Source organism: Podarcis pityusensis, assembly GCF_964106645.2.
Source record: "Podarcis pityusensis genome assembly, chromosome: 15".
Lineage (NCBI taxonomy): Eukaryota > Metazoa > Chordata > Lepidosauria > Squamata > Lacertidae > Podarcis > Podarcis pityusensis.
The window spans coordinates 5,339,235-5,366,010 of NC_138040.1; the positions used below are offsets into that span (position 1 = coordinate 5,339,235).

A 26,776-nucleotide genomic window follows, 5' to 3' on the forward strand; every position below is an offset into this window, starting at 1 on the left:
AAAGGAGATGCGTAACAAGCAAAACGAGGATTTATTATTATTTTCCCACAGACAATTAAAAAGGCTGCTTGAACTTTGGGAGAAAGCTGCTCTGGCTAAACATCTGCCCACCCCCCAGCAGGTCCCTGTCCTGTCCTCCCCCCCCCGTTTTCTCCCCCTCCCCCCCACCATGCGCCCCCTTTCATCTAGACCCATCTCCTCTCTCCATCCCTCGTCTATTTTTAGCCACGCAGACTCCGGCCCTGGCGCCAGGCCGTTTAAGACCTGTCAAAGTCCTTCATATTTCCCTCATGTCACATGGCGGACCTTCCCGGGCCCCCCTCCTAGTCTGCCCCTCCTTATCCCCCCCCCCAATTTCTGCCTGCAACTACACACACACACACACACAGAGGCAGCCAGGCAGCCATTGGGGACCTTGGCGCTTTTGCAAAAGGGTTGCCGGGTCCTCAATTTGCTCTTCTCCGCGGCTCCCTCGTCTCTCTGACCTCAGCCAGCGGGACTGCTGGTATTCTGTCCGGGCCACTTAGCCAAATTGCGGGTGATTGATGAAAATAACATTTCTCACAAGAATCAATGCCCCTCCCTGCCTCCTAACCCACCCCGGCCCCCCTTCTGCAGGCACCATAGGAAATGAATGGAAAATTGTCCCCAGGAACAGATCAACCGGGAAAGCAAAATATCGTCAGACCTCCAAGTTAACACAACCACAAAACTCTAGGCTGGGGGGGGGGCGGGCGGGTGTAGTTTGAGGAGGATCATAGGGACCAGCGCCTCGCTGCTGAAGTTCTTCACTGGAGTTCTTGGAACGCCATTGCATGTGGCGCAACCTTCTGCGCATCGCGATCCTCTGCATGTTTCCTCGAGCGTAAGCCTCGCTGAGTTCAGCTGGGCTTATTCCCGGGGGGAGCTGCAGCCCTAACCCCACCTGCATGGAAGTAAGCCCCGCTGAAGATAATAGGACAAGCCTTTGGAAGAGACATTATTAGGATCGCGCTCCCAGCGCGCATTGGATTGTCACCGAACCAGGCAGAGTTGCCTGTTTTTAATCAGAAATAAGTCTTACCGCGTTCAAGGTGCTTGCCATTCCTGTTATGTTTTCAGAATAAACAGTTAAACAAGATCTCAATGCATTACCTTAGACACTGGGAGAGGAGGGCGTTGCAAAACTACCCCCAACAACCCCCCTCCGGTTCCCAGTTTAGTTTGTGATCATTTTTTTTAATGTTGTTTATTGTATATATATTCTCAATTCTAGCGTGTGTATTTTAAGGAAAGGGTCAAAGTTTGTTCTAAGGAAAATGCACAGACTTGTTTCGAAAAATAAAATGTTTTTAAAAATGACAATTGATATTATTCTGGCTATGTGGTTTCACTCGCCCTTCGTTCCTCCGCAACAATAAACCCCCCCCCCCGCGCGCACACAGCTCGCCACTTGACCCCACGCAAATCTGCAAAGTCCAGAAAACCGGCACCCTTCTGACATTAAAAGTGCGCCAGGAGCTTCACCCCAGGCTGCTCTGCCTCGGGGGAGGGGGCTGGGACATAAAGTCTACAGGAGACAGGAATCCCAAAATTACACGCTGGTGTTTTTTTTTTGGGGGGGGGGATGTCTTTCTCGCGATGAAACCCCGCTGAGTTTCCATAGGAATAATTTCCAGGTATGCTGCACGGGTTTCAATGGGATAAACGGAAGCACGTGGCCAGCCGTGGATTGGGTAGCGGGCAATGGCTTCCATGGATCATCGACACACACAAGAACACGAGCGAAAAGAGAAAACTGTAACATTCAAAAAGGTGTGTTCCACCTTGGTAGAATTCATTCCAAGAATGAAGATTTAAAAAAATATATAAATATGGTTGGCCATGGGAGCCCAGTTTTGGAGAATCCGGGAGGGAGGTCTTGAGATAAGACATACACATACACACATGCAAGCAGAATACACGTTACAATCCCAGGAACTGACACCTCCCTGCAAACTGGACCGGAAAACGATGGCGGCGGCAGCGGCGGGGGGGGGGGGGAGATTCGGACATCAATGCCCCCAATATTATAACCGAGTTATCCAAGAGTCGCAGCCTGTTGGTTTTAACTGCATTAAAAAAAAAATAATAATAGAAAAGTAATAAAATGCAGATTTAGATCCGGGAGGATACTCAGATCAGTTCGGAAAAGTTAGCTGGGTTCTTTTGTGTTTTTAATGTGGCGTCCCACCCACAAAACCTTGGATTTCTAATCAGCCCGCTTCATACAGCGTTGAAGGTACAATCCATCACCTTATTAAGGAATGAAGGGTTTTTTGGGGGGGGGTTGCGGTGGGGGGAGGTGGGATATTTTTGGAGAAGATTCAGAGGTCATATACAATATTAAGAACCACCACCACCCCCCCGCCAAAAAAAGTACTGGTGATACGTTTAATTTTTTTATATACCTAATGATCATCCGTGCTGGATGTGTTCCTAAGGAGGAGTAACCCTTTACTGTCTGGATGGGAAAGGTGGGTGGTCTCCCTAAACAGCACCCCTAAACCCTGCTGCTGAGTCTCCCCTTTTCCTCTCCCGCTCAGTCGTACCTTTAAAGATATATCGAAGAAGCTCTTGTCTCAATTATGCTGCCCGCAAAACAGACCAACCTAATTCAAGCCCCTTTCGGCCAGTCCCAGAAACACCCCCCCCCCTTCCTCTTTCTCTAGAGCAAGGGCTTATTCTCCCCAAATTCAAGGAGCCAGGTTCAAAATTCTGTGAAGCCTCTGAGCTTGCTTAGAGTATGTTTTTCCCTACGTCACTGCTGAATTGTCCCCCAGGCCAGAGACTCGGCCCCGGAGCGATTCCATCCAAAATGGATCCCTTTGTCAGGCAAATCTGAAAGTCAGCATCGAACACCACAAGCTTCTCGAACAAGTCAGACTTCCAGAACTTTAGTCCGAGGATGGGGCCCAATTTCTTAAAAAGGGTGAGGGGGGTTACTCGGAAACAAGGCCGGTTGGTTTCAGAAAGTACACGGATTTATAAATCAGTTATGCAGGGTAATAGAATCTAATTCTTCAACGCTATCAGGCACAATTGCAACATTATACGAGTACAAGCACGAAAACATTCTTATCTATTACACACATGCAGACACACTAATATCAGTCATGTATATGTGCAATAAATATTTGTGTTAATCAGCAGACACACACACACACACACACACACACACACACATTTCTGGTTTCAAAGGATCTGTGGGAGGAAGCTGCACAGCGTGGACAGATTTCAAGGGATAAGAAAAATTCATAATATCTGTCTGGCGTCTCCTCTCCGCCTTTCAAGTTATACTCTGGACTCCCAATAGATAATGCATTTATCAATGAATTTTACAGGGCAATAAACAGACGGAGGGAGAAGCCACGAGTATTATCAAAAGTATTTAAAATATATTAAGCAGAGCGAGGGAACAGCCAAGGCAATCTACGCCCCTTGTAAGTTTATGGTCGCTTATCGAAGTCCTTTACAAGGGAATAAGCAAAACAAGGACGGGAAAGAGTGGGGTCTCTGCCCCGATAAGCTTACAATATGTTTTTCTCCCAGTGGGAGAGCCAAGAAAGAGGGTGACCAAAGGTTATATGGGGAATGCATATTAGAGAGTGCATTCACACGTACTTTGTTCCTCTCTCAAACAAATGAAATGAAGATTAAATCGAGAGAGAGAAGGTTGTTGGCTGCATGGGAATAAAGATTCAAAACCAGGAAAGATTGAATTGTTTAAAAATAGGCGGAAGGCCACTGGGTACTTTCAAGGGTTAGGACATTTCAACGCCGACCATCATCGCTTTACTCGAGGGACAATATGGATTGATGAAAACAATTTTTATGTTTATTTTAGATTTGGTTTTTAAATCCAGGTGTGCGTGTGTGCCTCACCTCAAACTGGATTTAGTTCTCTCTGGTTTCTCTTTTGCAGGAGGGGAGGCGGTCGGCCCGCCGGTCATGTAGAACCTCCTCATCCACCCACATCCCAGGGAACCGGTTTAGTCTCGTGTTCCTACCTCCCCACCCCCACAAAGGACCTAGTAAGAGGAGTTGAGCAAGAACCTCGAAATGGGTAAGGAAATCCAGATCTGCTCTGAGAATTCGATATTATTCCCTTTGGAATCATTGCTATTATGAAGGATGGAAGAGATTTCATGTTGTTTTGCAGGCCGATCCTAAGCACGTTTCCTCCTCCGGAGTCGATCCTAAGCAGGTTTCCTCCGGAGTCGGTCGGTCTCTCCACCGAAATCAATGGACCTTCCTTTCCAGAAGGGGCGGCTGGAGAATCACTGAGCCAAGTCTGCGCTCCTGAAACGCCCCTTCCCGGGGGTTTGCCCCCCCCCCTGAAGTTGCTGCCTTTGCAGCACGTTAAAGAAGAGCGGAGAGATCCTTAATAGTGCAAAATGCCCAGTTTTTCAGTAGTAATGGGGGAGTAAAAAGAGAGAGACTTGTTTCTCTTAGTCGTTGCAAACTCCACGTGCCCATATCCTTATCCTGTAATTCCGCCTCCCCCGACTGGTGTGAAACTGGGGGCGGGACGCCGTCCTAGGAGGGGGGGGGAGAAAAAAAAAAAGAAAGACACGAATTCAAATCCACCCAAGAGGAACCCCAGAGACAGGTGAAGAGAAGTTTGCCCGCGATCCAGATTGGGTTTTACACGGACCTCCGGAACGAATTAAGTACGTAACCAGAGGTACCACTGTATTCCACCCCCCTCTCCAAATTTACTGCCGCAGAAAAGCGAGGAAGATGGGAAATGCTCGTGGATTCAGAACAAGGAAGAGGGTCTTCTCGTCTCCCCCCATCCCCGCGAAGTGGAGGAGAAGGGCGCAGCGTGCAGCCAGGCTGAGTCTCGGATCAACAGGTGCACGACCGTTTCTGATCGCGGCCAAGCAAGCAAAGCAGCGAGGAGAAATTGACAATGTGTTTGTTTTCCTAACGAAGATCAAGACTTGGGAGCGACTTCAGTCAAGTTTCGGATTATTATTTTACCGTCCCTTGTTTTGGGGGAAAGGTCTGGGGTGGGAGATTAATTTTACCCTGGAATCTTAAACCTATTAACTCAGATATCACGTCGATTCCCGGGAGAGACATGTAGCCCCTATCCTGTACGCAGAATTTATTGGAAGTAACACCTGCCGACTTCAGTGGGACCTACTCCGGAGTAAGAACGTGTATTCAGTTCGCAGCCTTACTCTTAGGACAGCCTGCGATAGTCACCTGGAAGTAAATCCCATTCCCACTGAACTCAGCGGGGCTTCTTTTCCGAGAAGACATGGGTCGAATTGTTAGGCTCCAATCCCATACGCGTTTATCTGCTCGAAAGTAAACCCGGCTCATCTTGTTTCCTAGTCCAAGATGCAAAAATAGGACTAGGCTGTTTGTTTCAAATTCTCTGGGCTGTTTGCAGAATGAATTATTTCGGAGTGAATGGGTGGGTTATATGATAATAATACCCTTGACTAGTTTTTTAATTGAATAGTTTCTAGTTCCTGCAGATAGACACGAGAAATGCGAGGCTTATATTACTCTCTCAACGGGGGAAAATTAAATATATGGAAAGGCACTTCTTGTTGAAGAAATGATTTGTGAAAATATAAAAGGGTTCAAGAATATATAAATCAGTTTGTAAACACGAAAAGTTGGCTTCTGTGCCTGGGAAGCTTGGCATCCCTATCTCTGTGCAATCCTGAACGTGCCTACTCAGAAGTAAGCCCTGCTGTGTTTTTAGGCCTCACTTAGGACTCTGGTCCGACTGAACACAGAGAGTGTTTCTAGCGGTGAAGTGCAGCTCCTATAAATATGTCTACTCAAAAGTAAATCCCTCTGACTTTTCTGGGACTTCATCCCAGGTGCGTGCATATGAGTTTTCTAGTCTTCCTGCCAGCCAGGTAAGTGGAGTTAAGGGTTGGCATCGATGCCACCTTCCGGGTCCATTCACACGCATAGCTGCCGCTCGTCAGGTATACGAGGAACTAGTAAACTCATGTGCATCAAGGGCGCACAGCAGCTTAAGAACACGGATATTTGCACGTGTGAATCTCACTCACCCTTAAGGCGTTTCACACGTGCCTTGCAGCCTGGAAGAGAGAATAAGCATGTCAGAACAACTGTGGCAAAGGCTTTTGGCAGGGAACACAGCCAGCTTATTGTGTCCCATTGCTGTCGATTACATTAATAGCGATTTATTATTATTATCGAATAAAATTGCAAGCGAGACACACAGAAGGACAGACCGCTCTCCCTATCTACAGTTACAGGGGATTTGTCCCGGCTCACTTAGCGAGTCTTGTTGGCAGAGAAGCGGGCTGTTGAGCCCCCGTCCGATATCTGTAGAAATAATATGTTAACGCTTCTCAGATCTATGTGGATCAGTCGATGTGCCCTGGGGCCATCTGAGATGAACAGGTCACAAGCAGAACGTGGGGTGGGGCGCTCCATTATGGCACCCCAGAGGCGGAAAACAGTCCCAAAGGAGTTTCTCTTGGAGCCCACTGTCTAATTGTCACTGAGTACCCTTGGATTAGTCACAGTCTGGCAGCCTAACCTACCTCACAGGGTTGTTGTGGAGGGGATGAAAGCCGTGTTCGTCACCTTGAGCTCTCTGGAGGAAGAGTGGGGTAGAAATGTAGGCTTCTGTCATACACTTTTTTAAAAAGAAGTATTTTCAGATGGATTTGTAATCCTACTGTTTTATGCAATGGTGATGATGAGGAGGAGGCCCATACAAGCAAAGTTCTCCAGGAGGATCACCTAAACGATAACATGAGGAACTAAGAGCCCAAAATAATAATAATAAAATTTTTCCTGACTTTTAGCATATAGGTTTTACATTTTATTTTTAATGTAGACTTTAATTGTTCTGTCCTTTTGTAAACAGCCCCGGGAATACGAATGAAAGGTGTTATTAAAAAAAAAAAAAACCTCCATACTTCTGAATAAACAAGTGAAACATGTGCATTGACGATGCTGTATAAATAAAGGATTATTGATTGCAGAACAAATAGTCTGGGCAATCTCCTCCCTTTAAAAACCCTCAAATAAACGCTGGAATTTGGATGGGGGGGAGGGAAACGGACACCAACAACTCTGAAATTATTTCAAGACATCAGGATGGGCTACTGCGCATCAGAACCACACCAACTGAGAACACCACCTTGTCTACGCAGAAGGAAACCCACATGACTTCAGTGGTGCTTACTCGCAGGTAAGTGGGGTTATCTGGGCTTCAGTCCCACTGAATTCCAGTAGATAGGACTTAGTTCTGCATAGACAGGGATGAGGAAAGCCTTCTCATCCTCACCCCCCCATGTTGATGAACTCCAATTCCCATCAGCCTCTATGGCCAAGGATTATGGGAGTTGTAGTTTTGCATCATCTGGCGGATCACAGGTTGTCCCATGCCTGGTTCCGAAGATACTTTTTGTAGGAGCTTGGACTAGGCGACCCTCGTGGTCCTTTCTAACTCTGCAATTCTATGATTCTATGAAAGGAGCCGGGAAGCAGACACAGGCCCCATCTGAATGGGATATTTAAAGCGGCATAATATGATTTAAAACAGCCAGGGCTCCCCCAGAATGCTGCAAACTATAGTTTGTTAAGGATGCTGAGAGTTGTGAGGAGACTCCTGTTCCCCTCAACCAGCTACAATTCCCAGGGTGGTTTATCAGTCAATCCCTCTTCCCAGTGAATTTGGGACGCGGGTGGCGCTGTGGGTTAAACCACAGAGCCTAGGACTTGCCGATCAGAAGGTCAGTGGTTTGAATACCCACTACGGGGTGAGCGCCTGTTGCTCGGTCCAGCTCCTGCCAACCTAGCAGTTGGAAAGCACTTCAAAGTGCAAGTAGATAAATAGGTATCGCTCTGGTGGGAAGGTAAACGCGTTTCTGTGTGCTGCTCTGGTTCGCCAGAAGCGGCTTAGTCTTGCTGGCCACATGACTTGGCAGCTGTATGCCGGCTCCCTCGGCCAATAAAGCGAGATGAGTGCCGCAACCCCAGAGTCCGCCACGACGGGACCTAATGGTCAGGGGTCCTTTTACCTTTACCTTTATCCTGGGCACATGGGTCTCTTAAGAACTGCCAGTGGCAGGATATCGCTTTGAAGGTCTACTGCAGCTGGGGTCAGAAGAGCATCTAGGCTCCTTTGGGGCTACAAGTGGCAAATCACTTCGAGGCAAAGTAAATAAACCGCAAGATTTCAGGGTGGCCATTGCGCAAGTAAGTGGCTTGTGGACATGAATGACTAAAACAAGAAGAAGAAGAAAAAGAGAGCAGGCGTTTTTAGCTATGCGCACCGAGAATTATAAGCGTCAATTACGTTAAATGGGAGGGGCCTAACATACTTTCTAGAAACACAACCCCCTCCCTCCACAACACACACGTAAAAATAGCCCGTAGTTATATTTACCACGTTGGGAAAATATTCTAAGAGTCTGCAGGGAGGGGGAGAGAAGAGGAAGAAGAGTTAAAAGGGGGGGGGGAGATGAAAGTGAAAGGGAGAGTTTAAACAAGAATTCAAATACTGTAATTAAGGCAGAATCGCTTGGATTCAATGGGGCTTCCGAGGAAACATGCGCATCGTTTTGCGCAAAAGGCTTGCGGCATAAAAAAGCTTAATCCGACGGACATGTGAGTTTATTTCTACGCCGGTTTGTTCTCCAGTGCGTGAAGGCCGCTCGAGCCAGCCTTTGGGGATATTTTCTCTCCTCCTCGTTTCAATTTCCCAAGTTTCTCACTCTCTTTCCCCTCCCTCCCACCTTTTAAAGACTGTTTAGATTTCTTTCCGTCTTTAAAAGAAAAATATTTCCAGTAATCCAGCTTTCTGGAAAATAACAACACGCCAAGAAAAAGAGACGGGTCCTCCGCCCCCAATCAAACTTCCCCTGAAGTTTATCCAGAGTTTAACAACTTTATAAACACATTTCCCCTGATTGTCAAGGGAAAATTGCATGTAAACCTCATAGGGAAAGTTGGAGATAAACGTCCCCTGCCCGCGTCCTTTCCAATCTCCTTTAGCAGCCAGTTGCTGGAGCTGTCATTCTGAGTGGAGAGGCGGCCCTGGTCGGAGACTCTAGTCTGTGACCTCCTTGGGGCAGAGAGCTAATTTCGCAGGGCGGCGAGAACTTGAGCCGCGAAGAGGCCTGCGTCTCCCTCTCTGAAGGGAGCTCCCTGCCTTTTATGAATTGGTGGCACACAATTATAAGATGTGCGAAATAAATACTGATTGCATTTATTATTATTATTATTTATTAATTAAGGCAGGAAACAATCCAGCCAAATTCTAAGCACACTTTTTACAGACCTGTCCTATGCGCCTTTACGCAGCCACTGACTTTAATGGCGCTTACTCCCAATCAAGTGTGCACAGGATTGTAGCTTTAGAGTTGCTTCAGACTTAAAAGTTCTGCTTACCCCCTTGAAATAAAATGGACGCGACGAACTTGGATCCACTCATTTCAGTGGGTTTGCTCTGAGTAAAGCTTAGTTGGATAGAACCCATATATTTTAAATGAAACATGCACACACCACTCCATGAAATGTCCTACTTAGAGCAGACCCATTGAAAACAATGGGCACGATGACCTTGGACTCATTAAAACGCCCATTGGCGCGGGGGGGGGGTTACGCATGCGCGCAACATCCCATTGAAATAAACCGGATGCCAAAAGTGTTAAAAGGCGCGCGGTGGAGGGGGCAGGGAATGTCGTGGCCCAAATGTGGTTGATAAAAGACTTTTCAAGCGCTTCCTTTCCCCCCCAATGACCCTCCCAAAAACCCTTTAAGGGAGGCCAGTTTGATTATCGACACAAAGGGGAGCCTGATGATGTGTGATGTATTTAAACATGTATTGCAATATTTGAATGCCTTTTTGGTCCTAGAGAAGAGGGGAGAAAGTGCAGATAAAGGCGAGATAAACACCTTTGCCTCTCATATACAGTAGAACCTCTCGCCTTCTGCTGTAAAGGTGATTGGAAGCTTCCTCGGGGCGGAGATCTCCTTTCTGTTTGCTCACCTATAGCGCAGTCCAGCTCCTCGAACCGTCAGGACTTGTGATAACGCCAAAACACATGGAGCAGATACCGTCTTTACAAAGTGTAGCATTCCTTTAACGGTTATGTACACCGCCGTGCGGGACACGTGTGTTAAAAGGCGGCGTAACACGAAGGCAATATAATGATTTTAATATGATATTTAAAGAAATCATAGGAAACAAACAGGGGGAAAGGGTGGGTCAAAGATTTATATGATTTCTCCTGTCTGTCCGCGATGAATACTGAAGCTCAGAAGGTCATCCCAGCAACAAGATAGAAATAAATCAGTTTCTGGGCGCTTTTGCGCCACAACCTATAATAAAAAGCGCCCTCCGACCAAAGAATGCTGGGAACTGTAGTTTGTTATGGGCGCTGGGAATTGTGCCTCAGGGGGAAAAACTGCAGTTCCCAGGATTATTTGGGTGGCCGGGTGGGTGTAAATGTATTTTAAACGTATGGTATGTACGCAGCCTGTCTCTAGCCTTGAGAAGATACCCAGTCTGTGTGAATTTTTAACGCTGGTGTGTTTTAGACACCCACGTGCGTGTGAGCGTTTCACACACAATCGGGAATCGTCGCCGCTTCTCTTCCTCCCTCCATCGCCTTGATCTCTGAAGTGGAGTTTACATAGAGTCGAATAAATGGTTTGATTTCCTGTTACAATTAGAATAATTCTGAAATTATTTAAACTTTTTTTTTTTATGTGACTCCTCCCTTCGGTTATCCAGGCTGGATATCTCTGGACTCCCCAGCTTTCAGATCGCGGCGGAGAAGAAGACCCCCCCCCCTTCAGTAAAGAATGCCTACATTGGCATTTAGGAGGAGACAAATCAATTATTTAATTGTAAAGACATAATTAAAAATCAGTAAGTAATAGAACTCCCTCGCGCAATCCGATGTGTGCTTGCTGGAAAAGAAAGCTCTGTGTAGAGGGGCTTTACTCCCAGGTAAGTTTGCAAACACTTTCAAAACCCCTGTCTCCTCTTCTTTAAAAAACAAAAAGGCCCCCGGCCCCAAGTATGAACTGTTCGTTCCAACTGTTTTCACGGCTCTAGGACAAGTCGAAGTATTATTTTTTTTTAATACCCAGGGAGTACCATCCCTTCGTTTCCAGAGGCTTATCTTACAACTTGGCAAAGACGGATTTCAGCTCAAAAAAAAAGGAGTCCTTAATTCGAAGGAGAGCTCGGTTGACTTCCTGTTCAGGTTTTCTTCTTCTTTAAAATCAGGCTTTAGAACTGAGGTTTTTAAAAGCACGAATTATATCCCTATGTGTAAGTGACAGAACTGGGGATTCGAACTCTGTTTTCCGTTTCCTGGTCCATGGCACCACGCTAGTCCTCAGTAACTTCCTATCCCAGGCTGTTTTCGATTGCTTTAGTCCCGTCTTCTCTTCGATTCCACCCGCTACATAAACATATTTTACTCCCCCCCCGTCTCCCCCCAATCGTTCTACAGAGTTCTCTCAATGAATGTCTCCTGCTCCTCGTAACAATGTTTACTCACATCCCCATTCCTCATCACCTCTTCAGTTCCCCAGTTCATTACTTCCTTTCTCAAACGGTGTGTTTTAGATTGGCAGCAGGGATCTACTTTTTGAATTATTAGGTTGGCTTTCTTAGCGTACCTGTCTTAGGGCACCCGCCTATAATATCTTTGTACAGCAGGACTCTCCTTCCTTGGAGGTCTTTATGCAAAGGTTAGATGTCCATCTATCATGCCTTGCAGAGGGTTGGGCTGGATGACCCTTAGGGATCCCAGCCAGCTCCACAATTCTATGATTCTAGGTTACATTCCAGCTGTGCAAAAGTCAGAGGTTTCTATAAACAAATATACATAGATGCCTCTTTGCCCTCCTTCTAGGAATCCTCTTGGTTTGACACAAAATCACTTGAGGAGGGTGTGGCTTGTGGGAGGGGGTGTGGCCTGGAAAGTGTTCCAAGGGCCAGAGAGAGAGGCATTTGGCCCCTGGTCATTAGGGATGGGGGAAAGAAATTTGTTTGGGTTTGCATTTAAAGGTGAAACCACCTAAATTCCAAAACAATGTGAGACCCGAAACGCAACCATCTTTTGAAATTCACAAATCCTCCGAATTTTGCAATGCAGTTCTCCAGCCAAATAATGTGCACACAAGGGGATATGACAGGGGACAGTGTTCACAAAAATGCAACAGCATTTTAAAACTGCATTATATTTGCTCTGCGAAAATGTGTATATTAGGCAAAATCGCACACAGAAATTAGCACTGAAATTCTGACTGATGAATTTTCTTGAAGGGCTTTTAAAAAGTCAATGTGGTATGGTGGTTGCCATGCTGGGAGACCAGGGTTCAAATTCCCACTCAGCCAAAAAGCTTGGTTGGGTGATTTGGGCCCTGTCACTGCCTGACCTACCTCACGGGGTTGTTGTGGAGAGTAAATGAGGAAGTAGCATGGAAAAGTCAGGATATAAATGCGACAAGTGAATAGGTAAATAAAAATCACATGTGTAGAGGTGAATTGAAGAGTGCCAAAAGAAGAAATGGAGATAACCCAAAATCGATAGATTTGCCTTTCCCCAGCAGGAAGAGTCAATCTGGGCCCAGAAGAACCTCCTTCCCATTGTACTGCCCTGGTTATATTTCCAGTGCTGGCTCTCCCTGTGACAGAATTCCTTCTCCCGGTGCTTCAAAGTGTGCCACACTTTACAGGGGTGACCCTCAAGTACACAGGGCCAAGCCGAGGCCTGCTTGCCTCTTCATCCCTATCTCGGAGTCTGAAGTGGAGGCAAGTGTTGGCCGGGCCTTGTGTTGGCCTTCTGACCAGGGGTGAATTTCGCACTCCACCAAGATGCCTTGGCTGCCATCCTCAGTGCTCTTACATGGCTGGTCAAGTATCAGAGAGGCCCCTTCATGAGGAGCCGGGGAAGGGGGGAGGGGGAGGGACCTGATAGTGGGGAGCCCCTTGACACCGAGAAGTTGACATCTTGAATAGTCAAGAGAATGCGGCAGAGGAGATGCAGATGAAGTGAACTTGGGAGGGAGGCCTCACAGCTAGCGCTCTGATGCCTACAAAGGGAAGAGAGATAGCCATGGTCTCCAAGAGTCAACTTTGGGTCAGAGGTCCAGAATCACACTCAGCAGACATCCCCCACCAGAGACACTCCCCCCCCACCAGCACTAGTCTTAAGCAGCAGAGTTGGCTTACTACATTTTGAAATAATACCCGAGGTGGATTTAAGGGAGCGCGACTGGTCCGGTTGCACTGGGCATGGAGCCTCGGCGTGCCTCAACTGTGATGTGGAATGGAAGGTGGGAGGTGTGGGGTGGTGCCAAAATTTGGCATTGCATGGGGCGCTGCTGAAATTTCAGACTTGCAAGTTCTGCCACCAGTAATACCCTTAAGCATCTGAAAAGAACCCTCTCCCCAACAAGGCCATTACACAGGAACAGAGGGAGATTACTTTGAGTGAGTCAGACCATTTGTCGAGCTCAGTATTGTCTACACTGGCCAGCAGCAGCTATCCAGGGTTTCAGACAGGGAGCATTCCTGGTCTTACCTAGAGATGCTGGGGATTGAATTTGGACCCTTCTGCATGCAAGGCATGAGATAAGACTGGGATGGGGCCTCTAGCGCATTTGCCGCTGTTTAGCATGCAAAGTAGGGCCTCCCTTCTCCTGGGAGAAGATTGGCACCTGATGCACACAGATGGCTAAATGCAGGCGAGCCAAACTTTTTGCAAAGCACGGGTGGTTACGATGAGCCGCGCTGGGCCTGTCTTGAGGCATCCAACTCCAAACTTGGCCTGCTGTATCAAAAGCGCTGAGAGGTCCGCGGGCGACTCTCCAAGCCGCTTGCAGGGGAAATGTGTTTGAAACGGAGCCTGGAAGCCAGCCGCCTCGCTTTCCACTCTCCCTCTGCATGTGTGTGTCATCGCAGAGAAATCTTGAAGCCACCCACCAGTAGTCAAGCGAAGGAGTGGACGCAGCATCTGGACCAGGTTTCCAGGCCAAACCTAGGCATGAATCAAGGAGATCAAAGGAAGGCCCTCAGCTGCATTTACGAAAACACCAAGCTCACCCCAGAGTCCGGAAAGTACATGTGTTCACAGCCTCCAACTCCGTGTCTGAGTGTTCCAGGAAAACACACACACACCAGCAAACACAAAGACATTTCAGTTCACAGAGGGGAGATCAGGTAGAATAATCAGTTTTCCCTCCCCACCCCATGCTACAGTTACATGGCATAGTAGGCTGCCTGGGTGGCATCTGATTGTTCCTGTAGCTCAAAGCCTCTTAAAACCAGGTTGGCTGCTTATGCATCACCGAAAAGGAGGAAATTTATTTTATTTAATTTATTTAGAGTATTTGTACCCCATTCTTCAGCCACAAAGGCTCATAGAGTCACATACAATAAAGTAAAAGAAGGCAGTTCCTGCCCAGAGACTTACAACACACACACACACACACACACACACACACACACACACACGTCTATAAGACACACTTTTCCCCTCCTAAAAAGTAAGGGGAAATGTGTGTGCGTCTTATGGAGCGAATGCAGGCGGGAGGCTCTGCTCAGCGCCCTTTAAAGAGCTGCGTGGAGCGTGTGTGCTGCCCTTCTCCCTCCTCAGGGAAAAGCCCCCAAGAGCCACACACACACTCCGTGCACTCTTTAAAGGGAGCGCGGCTCTTGGGGGAGCCTTAGCTGCACGCAGCCTCTCCTGGGCAGGGATCCCACTGGCTGCCCTGGCTTCTTGCTTAGCCGCGCGCAGCCTCTCCCGGGCAAGGGGAGCCTTCATCCCGCTGCCTGGGAGAGGCTGTGCGCGGCTATCCCATAAGCCAGGACAGCAAGCAGGATCGCTGCGCAGCACACAAGGGAAAAGGGACAGGGAGGGAAGAGGAAATGCATCCCTAAAAATAAGGCACAGATGATGTGCATGAAATGTATGTGCGCTAATCTATATGTATAGATCAGGGGTAGGGAATCTCAGGCCCGGGGACAAAATGTATTCTCCAAACCTCTTCATCCAGCTTTCAGGACTCTCCTCACCACACCACCCCTCTTTCCCATGACCTGTCCTGCTAGAAATACAGTGCATCTCACCTTAGTAAGGAAGACTGTTATGGTGTTCACACATTATGTTAAACGAGTGTACAATCTGTGTATACAGACATTTGAACTGCACAAACTTGCAACCATTCACACGAAACATTCAACAAATGTACAGTCAATGCTCCTGGGAACACAACGGTTGAGTCTGCACAAATCAACAAGTGTGTACTCTTTCTCATAAATGCTTGTACATGTGTGGAAACAGCTTGTACTTGTGTTCAGTGTAACAGGTGAACATGCCTTATGTGTGCAGATGACCTGTTTGTACCCATGATCTTCCCCACAATACAAATGAAAAAATTAAAACTATTTAACACTACCCATTTTTATGCCATTTAGCAGCAACAACACTACCACTAATTTACATTTACCTGGCAACCCAGGAATTAAAAAAAATAACAGCTCTAACCAGAATGCTTACCAAATTTTATTTTCAGTATCAATTTAAAACTGCTCACATTAAAAACCACTACTCAACACTTATTACTAGTAGTATCAGTACTGCTACCACTTAACATTAATTTTCCCACCAAATCTTTATTCGAAGTTTTCTCTAACCTCTATGCTTGCAATCTAGGAGCCCCATCCTTGACCTGCTCTCATAATGAAGAAGGCTGTTATTGCGATCTTCAGGGTAGGGTGGTGGTGGTGGTGGCGGCGGCGGAGAGGGGCCTAAGCCCTTGCAAATCTCTTGAGTATTGGGCATACATGTATGAGGAGCATTTTGTCTCCTTGATAAGCTTCTCCAGAGGAGTCTGAAGAGCCTTCCGGAGCTAGGGTTATCATGCACCTTTAGGCCAAGAGCTGGCTAATCAAAGGAGGAGGAATTGCAATCTCATGCCTTTGTAATCAGTGGACCTCTGATAGACAAGTGCGGAGAGGTGGAGGATGCTATTATCCATTGAATCATAGCTGGGGGAGGACCGATAAGGCCACTCAACAGCCCTTTGCCAATGACCCCTTTGTTCTCATCAAAGGCCACAGGGCTCTCCCTATCTTCCAGTTGCCAGAGAGCTTCATTCCCAAAGCTTCATTCCCTGTCATTCATTCATTCCCTGTCAGTCATGCACTGGGCGCCAGCGCCCAGCAAGCTTGTCTGCAAATTTGGGCGCTTTCGGTGAATGTCAGGAGTGGCCAACTCTTTCAAACGGCTCCTCGGGAGCCACCAACTGCCTGAAACAAACACAAACGGTGCAATATTAAGAGATTTCTATTCAATGATGTTGCTTAAAATGTAGAATTGTGATGATGTGGATTAGTCGCAGCAGGAGTATTGTCTGGTTATGAATCTATCTTGTGTTTCTTATATTTGACTTCTTTGTGTTGGGATTTGTAAACCGCTTGGCTTTTTGAAGCAATGAAATACAAAGCGGTCTGCAAAACAAACCTTGCACCAGCTCCCTTGGGAACAAGCCCCTCTGTGTTATATCAGTGGGGCTTCCAGATGGGACCCCTGGACTGGATTCATATGGGCCTCATGTAGCTTGCCAGCACTCAGGATCATGGGTTGGGAAGCAGGTGGTTGGTTGCTCATATACACTCACATATTACAGCCATAGATCATCTGCACATATAGATTAAAAGGCTATTGACTGCCCTCAGTGATGACATGGTTGGGCTCAAGGAAGAAGCAGCAGCTCTAGAAGCCTGATATATTTATTTCAGACCCTTGCAGCCCACCTTGAAGGTTGCAGGTTCAACTCTCAGTATCTCCAGGTAGGACTAGGAAAAGGACTCTGTCTGAAACCATAGGGAGAGCTGCTGCCAGTCAGAGTAGACAGTACTGAGCTAGATGGATGCGGAGCAGTTCCCAAGGGAGAAAAAACGTTTTATTTCATTATTTCCCCCCACAAAATTCATATAACGCTTGATAGAAATTAAACCCCAACAGAGTTTACAAAAGCAACATTATTGCTTAGACAAGCTGCTTAGGAAACTGAGGTAATTTTAGTCCGGTTTTAGTCTTTTAACTTTTAAAAGTGTTTTAAAGTATGGTTGTTATTGATTTCACTGTTTTATCTTTTGTAAACCACTTCAAGGTGTGTGTGTGTTTTAACTATCAAGTTGTGTATACAATTTTATGAAATAAATAAATAGGCAGGAGAATGTCAAGTAAGGCCGGAGGGCTCCTTTGCTCTCCCATTAATCCTCTGCTGCCCTACTGTTGCCTCATGAGCAGTATCCAATCAGAGGAGCTCCTTAAGAATTTGGGCGGCAGTTCTGCCCAGTCAGGTGCATTGTGCCTTCCATTTCATTTGCCTCGACCAATGAGAGGCTCACTTTCATTCCGTGGGATCGTGGTGGTGGGTTTTGGGCCTACCTTTTATTTTTCAGCAGTCAAGCTCAGCAGCAGCCAGGCTTCTTCTTAGTCTTCTCAGTAAGTGGAAGTTAGAGAAAATATTATACTGCTAGGTGTTGTTTATTATTCTGCTAAAATAAAGCGTAGGGGGTAAGGGCTGGAGGCAGAAGGAATGAAAAGTGCTAGACTTGTATTATGTCCTTCCTGGATTTTTACACACACATACACATACACATAAGATTGTTCCCAACCCTAACCCTGTGGAAAGCCATCTAATTAAATTTGATTTTGAGCTGTTTTTAGGAGGTAATTTAATTATTGTTTGATTTTATACTAATGTTGTATATTTGATGTTAGCCACCCTGAGCCTGGCTTCGGCTGGGGAGGGCAGGATAGAAATAAAAGTTTCTTATTATTATTATTGAGCAAACCTGATTATATAAATAGATAAATAAATAGCTAGAAAGAGATATTATATATTATTCTTTAGTCATTTACTAGCAGCCTCATACCTGGTGCTGCTTGGGAATTAAAACAAACAAATTCCACGTGGTTTTGAAATTGGTAGTTAAAATCAGTGCATTTCCTATATTTTTTATTACTTTTCATTGAACCATATTAAATCTCAAGTACATAATGCAGTTGCACCAAGTAACTAAAAATGCACACGTTGGAATGGCCTGTAATATGCATATGTTAATATTTTGCCACATAGGAAAGCTATTGGTGCAGTTTCAAAGAGGTACAGATTCAAAATGACACCCAATTGTATCCAAACATCGATGAAAAGTTGCTCCTTGATCTCAGGAACCAACATGCAGAATTTGGTTAAGACCAGCACATAGGGTTTGTGGGGTTATTTTTCCGGGGGGACAGACAAAGTTGTTGACTTTTTTTAGTTATGCCCAAAATTGTTGAGTTTTTGAGCTATTTTTAATGAAATCTACACTACCAACATGGGCTGCCCTACGTCCAGATTTTCATGGATGTTCCAGCAATTTTTGGGAAGTTCCGGACGTAGGGCAACCCTGCTAGCACAATTTTGAAAGGTTCAGCCCACCATCTTGATTCCAAATAGCCTCCCGCCTCTCTGCTTCTTCAGAGCACCCAGTTTTCTGCTTCCCATTCTTGCACAGCTTATATTCCCTTCTACTATGACGTGTCCCCACCCGCAGATTTACCTCTGTTATTGTCAGCATTTAGTGTCTGAACTTTCCTCTTCAAGCAGTTGTGATGCTTGTGAACATCCTGTGCCACTGCTGCAGCTAAGGCCAATGGAGGGAAGGGGGGGGCAGGGAGAGAGAAGCAGCTTGCTTGTGGCAATGAGCTGCTTTCGAGGGGGTGCCTGAGTGGGATTTTCGACCCTCTCAATAATTCTGGGTTGTGATTTTCTGCGAGGGAAATAAAGGATTAACAAGATTTTTGCAAACGGCTTTGGCTAAAAATCTACCAGTGGAATAATAAAAATAAAAATCTCTTGCACACATTCAGGCCATGTGTGTGAGTTGTTTCCTCTCTCTCCCAAGTATAAAGTATTTTTAGCCACCGAGCCATTTGGGGACTTTCTGGATCGATGGCCTGATTTACAACTAAATCTGCCGGTTATTACGGGGATTAGTTTGCCCAGTGCGTAGATTAGTCAGAGTGTGAAATTGCACACACATTAAGCCTGTCTCAGCCTATGGGAGGTGTCAAAGGGAGTTTGATCCTTGGCTGGGTTGGTGTTTGTGTGTGTGCGTGTGTGTGCGAGTATCAGAGGGAGGGGGAATTTTGACGCAGTAATCGGTGTTACTGGATGAACCTCGGAAGAGAGGAAGCTGCCTTATACTGAGTCAGACAATTGGTTTATCTAGCTCTGCATTATTTAAACCAGGTGTGGGGAACACTATTTCAGCCCAAGGGCCATGTTTCCTTCTGGGAACCTCCTGAGGGCCACATGCCAGTAGTGGATGGGGACAGAGGCAAAAGTGGGTGGAGCAATGAATGCAAATTTTAATCTTTGTATAGTAAGAACATAAGAAGAGCCTGTCAGATCAGGCCAGGGGCATAGCTGTCAACTTTCAGATTTGAAAATAAGGGATCAGCAGCCTCGAAAAGAAGGGATCAGCAGCCTCAACTGTCCTGGGGACAGTCTACGGGATATCTAATAATGCGGGATAGCAGCGGGAAATGGCGCTGGAATAAGGGAATTTCCCACAAAAAAAGAGAAGGTTGACAGCTATGGCCAGGGGCCCATCTGGTCCATTATTCTGCTCTCACACTGGCCATTACTATTTTACTGTTTTAGTATGACTATGACTATTATTTATTAAATTTGTATACTGCCCTTCATCCAGAGATCTCAGGGTGGTTCACAGCATACAAATTCAGAATAAAGCCATAAAGTATATAGTAAGAACAAGAACAAACCAAAGCAATAACCATGCTCCCACAAACACATTTAACATAGACTGTTAATCAGCCAAAGTCCTGGTTAAAATGGAAAACTTCTTTTCCTGGCACCCAAGGTTGTATAACGAAGGTGCCAGCCGAACCTACCTGGGGAGAGCATTCCACAAGTGGGGAGCTGCTGCAGAAAAGGCCCGTTCTTGTGTTGCCACCCTCCAGAAGTCTCATGGAGGAGGTCCACGAAGAAGGGCCTCTGATGATAATTGCAGCATTCGGGTTGTCCTATATCCATAGTTCCATAGTTTAACCATGTGCTGTGCTTTCTTTTATGTGTCCTGAATCCTCCAACATTCAGCCTCATTCAATGCTCACAACTTCTAATGTTATGAGAGAGGAAGAAAAATTTTTCTATATCCACTTCTCCAGACTAGTTTCTACACACTTATCCATATGTGCAAGGGACATCATCAGAGTTCAAGGACATATTCAGGCAAAAACATTTAGTCATGCTGGCTACATGACACGGGAAAACTCTGCGGACAAAACGTTGGCTCCCTCGGCCAGTAAAGCAAGATGAGCGCCGCAACCCCAGAGTCAGCTGTGACTGGACTTAACTGTCTGCGGTCCTTTACTATTGTTGTGGGGTGGGAGCCCCCGTCAGATTTATGTTGATAAAATAAACTGGTAAGTTGTATTGTTTATTTATTCATTTATATCACACCTTTCCTCCAAGGAACTGAAGTCGGTATGTGTAGATATTTCCCTCCTGTTTTAATCACACAACAGTCCTGTGAGGTAAGTTAGGTTAAGAGACATAAACGGACTCAAGGTCACCCAGATAAGTTTCATGGCTGAGTAGGGATTTGAACCCTGGTTTCCCAGGTCCTAGTCCGATACTCTAACCACTGTACCACACTGACTTAGTATGTTCTCTCCCCCCCCCCCAACTCAGTGCTTGATTCTGCTTTTCTGTTCTCAGGACTTGGCTCGTCTAGGGGCTTTAGATAGTTCACACATGGGAGAGACCATCTTCTTCCATATCCTGTTGGCTTCCCCCCTCGCGCTCCTAAGATATTGTAAAAATCCTCTGCTTCCGCCAGTTAAGCTCGGATCACCTCGCCCTTAATGTTTCACAGCTGCTAAGTTTGTCTTTTAAGAGGAAACATTTGGACATATACAGTCCTGATGAGGCGAGGGGAACCAATATCACCTCATGGTGAATGCAGAAAAAGGTTGTTCTTCAATCTGGCCAGAAACATGGGATAATTTCAGCAGCTCCTGGCCTGGTTAAAAAAAAAATAAGACAGGAGGGCTGTGTGTGCAAAGATCCAAACTTTAGGACTAGCTTTACCATTAGGCAGAGTGAAGCAGTCGCCTCTGACAGCTGATCAATAACAAGCTGATTTTATGCTTGCTATTGATTGTTTCCCCCCTGGTTGATTCTGGTGTTTTAATGTGCCTATAATTACTATGAAACGTAGGTGGGTGGCGACAATATCAGAAAATAATCTAACTACTTAAACTATCAAACAAACAAATAGAAAATGTGGTTCAATGAAAGTAAGTGTAAAATGATGCACACCAGGGTAAAACAATCCTAATTTTGCAGATAAGATTATGGAGTAAGAACTGATGGTGACTAACCAGCAGCAGTGGATGGATTTGTTAATTTTGCTTCCCTCACTTTCTCATTTTTACACTATTAAATTAAGTTCTCCACATTTACAAGCAATCTGCGTTAAAAAAAAATCTAATGAAAATTAATCAGCATTTCACTGCAAATTTCTCGTAAAGACTGTCTCTCCCATTACGAATCAATCTGGACCCTGCGATCATCACCTGAGGCCTTCTTTTGCCCCATCTAGAGATTTGGAGGGTGGCAACACAAGAATGGGCCTTTCCTGCAGTGGCTCCCTCTTTGTGGAATGCTCTCCCCAGGGAGGCTCGCCTGAAGCCTTCTATTACACATGTTAAGTAAAGGTAAAGGTACCCCTGCCCGTACGGGCCAGTCTTGCCAGACTCTAGGGTTGTGCGCTCATCTCACTCTATAGGCCGGGAGCCAGCGCTGTCCGCAGACACTTCCGGGTCACATGGCCAGCGTGACAAGCTGCATCTGGCGAGCCAGCGCAGCACACGGAACGCCGTTTACCTTCCCGCTGGTAAGCGGTCCCTATTTATCTACTTGCACCCGGAGGTGCTTTCGAACTGCTAGGTTGGCAGGCGCTGGGACCGAACGACGGGAGCGCACCCTGCCGCGGGGATTCGAACCGCCGACCATGCGATCGGCAAGTCCTAGGCGCTGAAGTTTTACCCACAGCGCCACCCGCGTCCCTGTACACATGTTAAGACACCAGGCAAAAGCGTTTCTCTATAAACAGGCCTTTGCCTGATTAAATATGTTTGTGGGAAGGAAGGGTTATTGGTTATGTTGTGAACTGCCCAGTGATCTTTGGATGAAGGGCAGTATACAACTTAATTAATTAAATAAAATACTAAATAATTTTTATATGCAGTTCTGACTAATGAGCCCATCTTTGGAAACATTTTCCCCATATATAATGCATTTTTATATGCTATATTCACTTAGATACAAAGTTTTGTTCATACTTTCCTTAATATATACATATTTGTAGACATAGGTTGGTGTTCTGAAGTTGGGTAATTTGAACTTGCAAATTTTGGATAAATGTGAATTTTGAAGGGTGGCTGTTCACATATTGTTTTGGAAGGTGTGTTATTTGATAGATTCAGCTTGAAACTATCTTCTATTTCTACTGGCCAGGAATGAGACCTTGGGGTAATTGTGGTGGCTTGTTGAAAACACAGACCCGGAATATGGGCTGCTATGAGCAAATGTGTGCTCCATGTTATGGATCATTAGGAAAGCAACTGAAAATATAATTGCTGTTGGTGGGTTTCGACTCTCCATGAGTCTCTGTTGGTGGGATACCTTTGTTCAAATTTATGATACTGTGCAAGCAAACACTTGGAATGCAATGTGGCTATACTTTTGCCTGCCACATCTCACAAAGGATATTGTAGAGCTGGAAAAAGTGCAGAGAAGGTCCGCCAAAAAGATCTGAGGGCTGAGCTGATTCTCCTGTGAGGAAAGCTTACAATGTCTGGGGCTTTTTAGTTTAGAAATAAAGTGGTTAAGGGCAGGGGGTTATTTGTTTGCTTGTTTATTGAATTTATATCCTACTCTTCCTCCCAAAGGAGCTCATGGCAGCAAACAGGTAATAAAGCAACAAAAATAACTTTAGAAACATCTTCAGAAACCTTTTTTAAAAAAAGAAAACTCTTTAAAATCTTTAAAAACATCTTAGAAACAATTCCAATACAGAAGGAGACTGAGAAAAATCTCATCTTAAAGAGACTCATTGAAAGAGGAATATATGTGTGTGTGTGTGTGTGTGTGTGTGTGTAAAATTGTCCAGTAGCACCTTAGATACCAACTAAGTTTGTTCTTAGTTGGTCTCTAAGGTGCTACTGGGCATTTTTAATTTTTTTATATATATATTTCGACTGCATCAGACCAACACGGCTACCTACCTGAAAGAGGAATGTCATCCATAGGCACCAAAAATAAAACAGACAGCACCTGTCTAATATTCAAGGGGAGGGATATGGTAAGAGGTGTAGATTTTCTCTCATAATACCAGAACTCATAGACATCCAAGCTGAATGTTGGCAAATTCAAGACAGAGCAAATTAAGGTCCATTATGAGTGATAAGTCAGGCAATGTGCTTTGAAACTTGTAAAAAACCAATCAGGTTGTTTTGCAAGTATAAAACTGGGGCATCTCAAAGCAGGATTTCCCCCTCTGTAGTGCTTTTTAAAACTTTAATATATATTTTTGTCTTACAGAGGGAACCATTTAAAAGTCTCTTACCTTGTGGAATTCCCTTCTGTGAGATATATGGCTTGCTCCATCAATCCAGGTATTTCATAATGTTTCTAAAAACCTGCCTGTGTTACCCTGCTTTTAATGGCATTTTAACATATGTTATGCAAAGTCACGTCTTATCAAAGAAAACTGCCTTATACTGAGTCAGACAGTTAGTCTTTCTAGCTCAGTATTGTCTGCACTGAATGGCAGCAGCTCTCCAGGGTTTCTGACGGGATTCTCTCCCAGCTCTACCAGAAGATGTTGGGGATTGAACCTGGGACCTTCTGCAAGCAAAGCAGATGCTCTACCTATGTTTCCCCTAAAAAACAATTATTTATGTCCTCTTGGTTCTGGAGGAATGGTGGGACCACAGAAAGCTGCCTCATACTGAGCCAATCCACCTAGCTCAGTGTGCCTTAACACAGACTGGCAGCAGCTCTGCCAGGGTTTCAGCCAGGAGTCTCTCTCAGCCATACCTGGAGATGCTGGGGATAGAAACAGACTTTCTGCAAGCAAAGCAGATCCTCTAGCACTGAGCTACACATCTTACCTGTTGATTTAATATGGTTGGCTTTTCCTTTTGCATTATGCATTTTAGCAGAACGCTTTGCCCTGCCTTGGTTGTCATTTTTGATTGAAGGATGGCATAAAAATATTTTAAGTAACTACTACTACAAAAATGACCCCCTTGCCCTCCCCCTGCATTGGATCCTTTCTAGGATTTCCCACATGCCGTGAATTTGAACTTCAGGTTGCCTTTGCAAAGCAACCTTTCTTTGCCATCTTCTTTCTCTCTCTCTGTGCAAGTGAACGACCCCCCTCCGCCCCCCGCTCCAGCGCTGCCACCCAAAATGATTTAAGGGCAGTACATGGGTGTGTTTATTACAGAAACCAGGGAAAGGGTAGCAAAGCCGTATTTCACGTTCGCTCAGGAAACGTGAGCTCGGCTTTATTAGAAAGCTCCCACTTTATCCCAAAGAGTGATCTACAGCCGAGCCCGGGTTAAATGAGACAATTCGGTGTTTGAACTCCATAGGGGGGCGGCCAGTTGCTACAGCTTGGAAAAGGGCTTTTAAAAGCCTGCGTTCGCAGAAGATCTTTCAGGGGTTTCTTGCGTGAGGCTGAGCGTGTGCAGTAGAGGAGATGTCTGTTTCATTGTGGTGCGGATGTTAAAGTGTTGGGAAAATCTGGGTTCAAATCCCCACTCATTGGGTGGCCTTGGGCCAATCACTCTTTTTCTTTGTGTTGCTCACACGGTTGTTGAGAATGAAAAATTATTAATTTTCATTTATATGAATTCTTGCCTATTAATATTTTGCATGCACACCTCTCTGTACTGCTTTTGAAGCCAATGGTAAGGGATGATGGGATTTGGAGTCCAACAAAGTTTGGAGGGGCACAACTGACTACCTACTAGGTAGGAATGTAGAAAGCGGCCTTATTATACTCAGTCCTCACGGTTCCAGATCAAGGGCTGATTTAAACAGGCACATAGAAATCATAGAATTGTAGAGTTGGAAGGGATCTGGAGGGTCAACTAGGTCTAACCCCCTGCAATGTAGGAAATATGCAGTGGTCCCATACAGGGATTGAACCTGCAACATTTGCATACCAGCACCATGTTCCAACCAACTGAGCTAGAGAAGACACCCATAGGAAGCTGCCTTTTACTGAGTCAGACGATTGGTGCACTTAGCCCAGTGTTGTCTTCACTGAGTGGCAGCTGAACTTCAGCCCTACCTGTGCTGCTGCCACAAATTGAATCTGGGACCTTTTGTACACAAGGCAGATGTCCTGCCACCCTTTGACATCTCATCAGGAGGAGAATTTTTCCTAGCTCCACGAACTGAGATAAAAGAATCTCAGTGGGGATTTATCCCAGGACCTTCTGAAGGCAGAGTGTGTGCTCTGCTGCAGTGCTATGGCCCCATGACATGCTATGAACCTCTCCCCGACGCCAAATTGCACAGTGTTTTCTCCTCTGACAGAAGATGCTCAGGTATTGTCATATTCTATAAATTTCCCCTTTCTGACAACAGCAAAAGTCTTGGTTCAAAGGGGCACTTAAAAAAAGAAGAAGCGGGAATTTCCCCGTGGCTGCGTGGTGATGATTCTTTAAAACAGAGAGCGAGGGAGAGAGATTTAATGCTTGCCAGCCCTTGCATACTTCCCCCAAAGCTGCTTCTGAGAATTTAGAACAACTTAGACCAAACTGAGGGCGATGACGGGAGTTTTGCCTCCCTTGGATACAAGAACTTTGTCCCCGGAGGGTGCTGTCTGGAGCGGGAGCGGAGGAGGAGGAAGCGTCGGGTTTTGACAATCCCTCCTGTATGTGTTAATCTGGATTGTGATTGAACTTTTGGAACTGACCTTGGCATGAACTGTGTTAAAAAATCCGTGCTGGAGTGGACTGGCTTAACCTCGCAGGTTCCACTTGCTCACGAGGTCCGCGGCCTTGCTTGGTCCAATCCATTCCCTGACATATATTTGGAGGAAATGCAAGGGATTGTCAAAAAAGGTAGGTAGGTCTGTTGTGTTACACACAAATGACAACATAAGGCCAAGCCCAAAGATTATTGCTATTGGCTTGAATTACTTTGGGGGGGGGGAAGATCACAGGGATGAAAACAGGGATGAAAAACGGCATTTCTGTCCTCCTAACCTTACCCTTTCTGTCTCTGCAGCCACCAGCTGCATTACAGCAGCACCACTAAGCCTGGTGGAGACCATTTTCCCCCTTCCCCAACTATCCCCTCTGTGCCATTGGGCAGAAAGGGGAGGCAAATGGAGACTTCTTTCTCCACATTCTCTTGTCATTCCTTGCAATTTTGGAGAGGGCAAGAGCCTGGGATAGCCCTGTCAGCAGATCATGACACTCTTAATCTCAGAATCGTGGATACGAGCCCTTCATCGGGCAAAAAATTCCTGCATTGGGGGTTGGACTAGATGGACCCCCCAGTCTCTTCCAACTCTACAGTTCTATGCTTCTAAGTCAGGGGTGGGGAGCCTGGGCCATGGGTCCTGACTGTGGCCCTCTGGTTCTCTCTGGACCTCTGCCTTCTC

At 45.8% G+C, this 26,776-nt stretch overlaps 1 long non-coding RNA gene across 1 annotated transcript in view; it reads left to right on the forward strand.

The window, feature by feature from the left end:
* Positions 1-26,776, forward strand: part of LOC308464136 — a 46,951-nt gene that overhangs the window by 6,851 nt on the left and 13,324 nt on the right. The window contains exons 2-3 of the long non-coding RNA XR_013979858.1: positions 3,944-4,084; positions 23,692-23,765. This is a non-coding gene — a long non-coding RNA (uncharacterized lncRNA). The remainder of the gene's footprint in view (positions 1-3,943; positions 4,085-23,691; positions 23,766-26,776) is intronic.